The sequence below is a fragment of the Capsicum annuum genome, chromosome 6 (assembly GCF_002878395.1).
Source record: "Capsicum annuum cultivar UCD-10X-F1 chromosome 6, UCD10Xv1.1, whole genome shotgun sequence".
In the NCBI taxonomy this organism is placed as follows: domain Eukaryota; kingdom Viridiplantae; phylum Streptophyta; class Magnoliopsida; order Solanales; family Solanaceae; genus Capsicum; species Capsicum annuum.
Genome location: NC_061116.1, coordinates 189,047,045 through 189,052,680, shown reverse-complemented (window position 1 = coordinate 189,052,680; position 5,636 = coordinate 189,047,045). Strand labels below are relative to the sequence as shown.

Sequence of the window (5,636 nt, the reverse complement as noted above, 5' to 3'; positions counted from 1 at the left end):
CTTGAACGTATTATTCTATGGAACAAGTATAAAGGATTTGAACTGTTCAAAATACACTAATATATCTCTTCAATAACATAAGCTTATCCTACCATCTAACAGATCATTTGAAATCTTCAATTAAGTACTGCAACTTCAAATCTTAAAACTTTAAGGGTCGTTTGGTTGGAAAAGTGTTATCTTGAAATGATTAATTTTGAAATTAGTTATTCCATCATGTATATGGAACGACTTATCCAATCATTATGGTGTAAATGATGTGAGGTATAGGGATAAATAGTTTTAAAAATGAAGGACTATTTTATTCCATGTTTGGTGTAAGGTATTAGTTAATATCTAAATTATTTATCCCACCATTTACACCATAGTGACGGAATAAGTTATCTCATATTCATGGAGGAATAACTAATCTCGAAATTAATTATGAAAATTCTGCTTTTACATTTTGACCAATTTGTTTAGTATTTTAATAGGCAAGTCAATTCTATAGGTGAAGGAAGACATAAGTGAGTACAAAATCAGGGCAATTGCAGTCAGAAGTGTCTGGCAATTAATAGACGAAACAATATGAAGATACTTTTTAAGAAAAAAAATGGAAGCAAGCAAGAGCTATCTCAGGAGCTAGCTCTTCAGATCCATATATGCCAAGCAGAAATCAGACTTGATCTCATTACTTTTAACTGAGACAAAAATGACACAATTCATATCAAGAATATTTTCATTACAACAGATGACCTAGAGCTACTGTGTGGAAAATATGTACCTCTCAGTATAGACTTGCTATGAGCCTGCATGTGTACGATATAGAAGGTGTTAATTATTTCAAATACATATTGTCATCGGTAAATGAGAAACAATATCCTAGCAATTTTTCATATCACAAAAGTCATTGCAGTAAAGTATTGAGCCAAGAGGATATCGGAAACACTCTCTCTATCTCACCTCTAAGGTAAGGTAGTGGTATGAACTGTATACACTTACCTTCCCCAGGCTCCACTTTGTAGGAGTATACTGGATATATTTTTGTAAAAGTCATTGCAGCAAAATAATTAACCATTAATCTTACTTAACAAACCATTAGATCTATAGAATAATATTATAATTAGAATATGTTAGTTGTAGGTGTATCTAAATATATCTACCTTTGCAGTTGGATGAACTTTAGTAGATGGATGGATATAAACATCACTGCTGATGGTTGGAGTCTTAGAGCCATCCCCACTTGCCAAAAGATGTGGTGAGGTGGATCTATACTGAGCCAAGTAGAGACCAGAGCATTTCAAAGACATTCTAAAAAAAATAAAAAATCCTCACCCGTCAAATCAAATTTTGACATATGAACTAGAAAGTCTGGGAGGATAAGCACCTTATATGATTGGCTTACCCTGGTATTATAATTTGTTCCCTGAAATCCATGGCTTCATAGGTATATATTTGCTTCTTCCCTGCAAGAGGTGTCAAAATATCTTGATTCAACTGTACTGTTGGAAGACTCCTGCCAAATAAGCTCGTACCAAGAAAGGAAAAGAAGGAACCAAATATCCTTTTTTGCAGGTGCACCGCTACCTTTAAATTCTTTTTTTTTTCTATTCAAAGTATTATTCAGTAGAAAGATTAAATTCACTTCTCCTATTTAAGAATTATAAACCTCGCTCATTTATTCAATATTAATAACCTCATTATTATTGAGGAGGTTACCTATAAGACCAGGTAGCATAATTCAAGCTAGAGGTGCACAACCACACAGTTCAATTATTCAAACGCTTGTGGCATTGTCTTGTTGAGGAGAATGCATAATGAGCAGATTTTCGGTTTCTAAATCTTCAGAAGAATAATGATTCTAGTTTGTTTTTGAGGTTATTTTTCATTGGGATGATGTTACTTAAGTAATCACAATAATAGATGTTAATAAGCTATAAATAACCAATTCCATATGTCCTAGACAAGTAGTTCGAGGGGACTTTCATCTACCTTGCTGACAAGAATGGTTCCCATTCCACCATATCTTCTATGAGCCTCTGCAAGTTGGGAGTAAACAGAAGGTAAAATTTGAAAAAAAATCAGAAATTCTAAACCACTGCAGTGCACTTTATTGCAGAGAATTTGATCAAGAGAGGATATGAGTGAAGGTAAATAAGTGTGAACGAAGTATAAAGAGGGGAAAAAAGAGCCAAATGCCGAGCATCTCAGGCAGTGGAAAACTGCAGCAAAGGTCGCAGTTCAGCAAAAATATATGTGACTGCCAGATGAGATTAAATAACCACGTCAATGGTTATACCTAAGTATGATGAGGCAGTAGGCCCAATTGTATTTTCAGATATTTTAGACCATATTTGATCAATTATTATGTTCCCAGTAACTAATTCTGTAGCTAGTTAGTTCAAGCAATTTATACATGATCATCACAAGAATATATGTATAGTCAAAAAGAGGGAAGATCCCAACCCAACCGGGTTGTCTTCCATAAGCAGATCCCTAAAGTTGAAAGGCCTCCCGCTGAACCATGTGGTTTGTCCTCCTTCATGTATCTAGTAACAATACGTTTAACAGACATATCAATGAGCTTCAATATTTAGAAGTTCAGAAAATTCACTGCACGGATAAGCAGGATAGTAATGTAACCCGACAACAATACGTAGTTCATTTTAAGATTGAAGAGACATATATCACAAATTCACGCTCCTCATAGAAGCTAATGAGGTAGATCTGTGCTAGATTCGGAATCTGAAAAGCCATAGTATACAAGTCATTAGCTAGTTATTGGCCTTTATGCCAAAATTTCACTTTCAAACTTCACATTATAGATTAATCTTCTATTATCATTGAACACAGCATTTGATATTAAGAAGAATGCATGCTTAGCTTATAGTAGGTTTCACATAATCTGCAAAGTAAACAAAAACGGGGTTAGCATTTAGTTTATTCATTGCTTTGTTGCTTAGTTATTTATGATTTCAAGGATAAGTAGTCAAAATATCACCATTCGCATTACTTTTTTGATTGAATATAGAAAAAAGAAGTCATCTACTGCTGAAACATGTATCCCAAGTTCAAGAGACACGACAATGTATTCGACATTTTATCTGTTATAGATGTTACTTGCTATATAAATATATATTCATTCTAAGGAAATTTAGCTCTTAATTGATGCAAGAGAACTAAAAGGTATTACATATTTCTTAGCACGAGAGTCCTAAGTATGACCTTGATAAGCAGAGGAACAAATTTTAAAAACTCACCTGAAGAGATAGATGGAACATCAAAATAGGAAGGGAGTAGTGATTAGCAAAGGACAATTGTGCAGAGAACTATTGTTGACCAACAAAATTATCTACTCATCAAAAATTTAGAATGGAAATATGACATTATCATTAATTTCAACCATGAATTGAGAAGCTGAAAGAGATCTGGAAGAAAGATGAGCAAAAATTACTTTAAAAAGAAAAAAAGAAGTGTAGTAAGTATAATAATTATAACATCAACCATCATATTGAAAATTCTCAAGAGAGATTGAAGAAGATTTGAGCAAAAAGTGTAAGAAAAGCATACCTAATATGGTGATAGCTTGAGAACACAAAGAGAATTAAAAACGTGGTATGAAATCGAAGAGATATTGCATCTCTTGTTCATTTGGAATGCTAAAGAGAAAATAGATTAGCAAAGATTATTTTTGTTAGAGTAGTTATGTTAGCATAAAATCACTAAATTACCTTAATCGTTCTTTCACATTTCTATATAGCAGTAAAATAGAAATATAAGATTGTCACTGAAAGAGGTATCATGATAGAGTCAAAATCACAATTAGAGTTAGTCTTGATAAAAGGAATTTAAGTCTATGCTTCTCATTAGAGTATCACAGTGTTATTCTTAACAGAAATATTAGGAAGAATTAGCAAAGAATGAAGAGATTGAAATACAAAGAGAAATTGAAAAAGTTCATAAATTTTTGACATTCTTTATAGAGCTTATAGTATATGATCACCTCTAAAATTCTATTAGTTGTTGACAGCTTCATAGATTTTCTATGTTCTATATCATACTTGACACTTGTTGAAATTATCTTTTTTTATTATATTTTGAAATACTTTCTAGATCAAATCCTGAAATGGCATCAAAAATTTAAAAATTATCTCCATTCTACTCGTATTTTGCAACGCATACTCCTATAACATGTGAATATTGTTTTTAAATGTTTGTGATCATCAACATACTTGCATTCCATTTATTATATGTTCAACCAGATAGGAAAAATGACTTGGGAATTAACATCCTTAAGAAAGCTATTTTACACACATATAATCACTACCTCGTGTCATACTGATAGGGGTACGTAAATATGTTTACAGAATGTAAACTAATATAAGCTAAATAAAACTCCACAATAGATATTCAATATGAGTTTGTACCTGGTTAATGTTCTAAAATCAGGTCTGCATCACCTTGATAACAAATATCTTATTTGAATCTTTCTTCCATGGTCTTTTATTTTTTGAATCAATCATGGATTGTATTATTTTCATTCTAGATTAGCAGCAATGTTTGTTCTTCTGCTCCAAAAACTCCTATCTATTTCATACTTATTCTCCTTGTATGAATGTAAACATCTGCCAAAGAGTACAAAGATATAATCCTTAATAGAAGTTCAGTAATACTATGTAAAGAGCTAAAGTGATTGCAGAGAATAGGTTAACAAACTTGATGGTGCCATCTTTCTTTCACTGAAAATTTCATCAAACACATTGATTGCATCAAGATTTAAGGCAATTCCCTTGTTACTATTATTTTTGTTTCAATCATGGTACTGAAACTGAGGATTTTCAAAGAGACATACATCTTAATAAATAAGCAAATGTGTGATTGAATCCAAAGAAAGAAAATTTCAATTGCCTACGACGGAAGTTAAATATCAAAACCAAAACCTATCAAATTAAAAAATGGCTTTTCTTAACCCAAAATTTCAATTTCAGTTTTTTCTTTAACCCAAAAATTCAATCTTTTTCTTCTCTTTATAGACAAAGAAATTTCACCATAGTACATCACCAAATAAGTAAATTCGAGAAAAATATTGAACAAAATTATACCTTAAATTGGAAGAAATTTATTAAAAGTCTTCTTGAGAATTGTAAGGGTACTCTTCTGTTCTATTAGTAAAAGATATATTTTTAGAGTATGTCATTCGTGTGGAATGGAATTGATTGCTAAAATCAGTAATATGTTTACTGAGATGGTGAAAGTAAGCAAATTACATACCTTATCGATATTGTCTAAAATGGATAAAGAAGAAGATAGATGATTCTAGAGTTGTGAAATCTAGAATAGTGAAAAAGACGATTTTGCCCATAAATGAAGTAAGATTTTCAAAAATAGCCTTAGTCGTCCAAAATCAGCTCTTCTATACCGTACAAATAATACTAGTTGAAAATAGTTTGATAATCTCTCAATATTTTTAAATTATTAAATTATATATTGGTTTTAATTTCTTGTGTTTTATTTTTTTTAGTTTGTTTAAAAAAGAGTATTTTTTTTAGACTCTTTTAATATCTCTTTTTATATGATATTTTTAAGACCACGAGATTAAAGGATATTTTTGTTCTTTCCACATATATCTTCAGTTTAAGGTCATAAAATTCAAAAAT

General features: G+C 31.2%; 1 long non-coding RNA gene across 2 annotated transcripts; it reads right to left on the bottom strand.

Annotated features, from left to right (window-relative positions):
• Positions 1-438: 438 nt before the first annotated feature.
• Positions 439-4,596, bottom strand: LOC107874846. 2 transcript variants are annotated; one of them, XR_001675616.2, is made up of 5 exons: positions 4,407-4,596; positions 1,972-2,018; positions 1,385-1,445; positions 1,143-1,290; positions 439-788 (listed from the first exon to the last, which is right to left on the bottom strand). It is a non-coding gene; the product is annotated as an uncharacterized LOC107874846 (long non-coding RNA). The 2 variants fall into 2 exon arrangements; XR_001675615.2 differs by lacking the exon at positions 4,407-4,596 and having other exon boundaries at positions 1,972-3,175.
• Between the last annotated feature and the right edge of the window lie 1,040 nt (positions 4,597-5,636).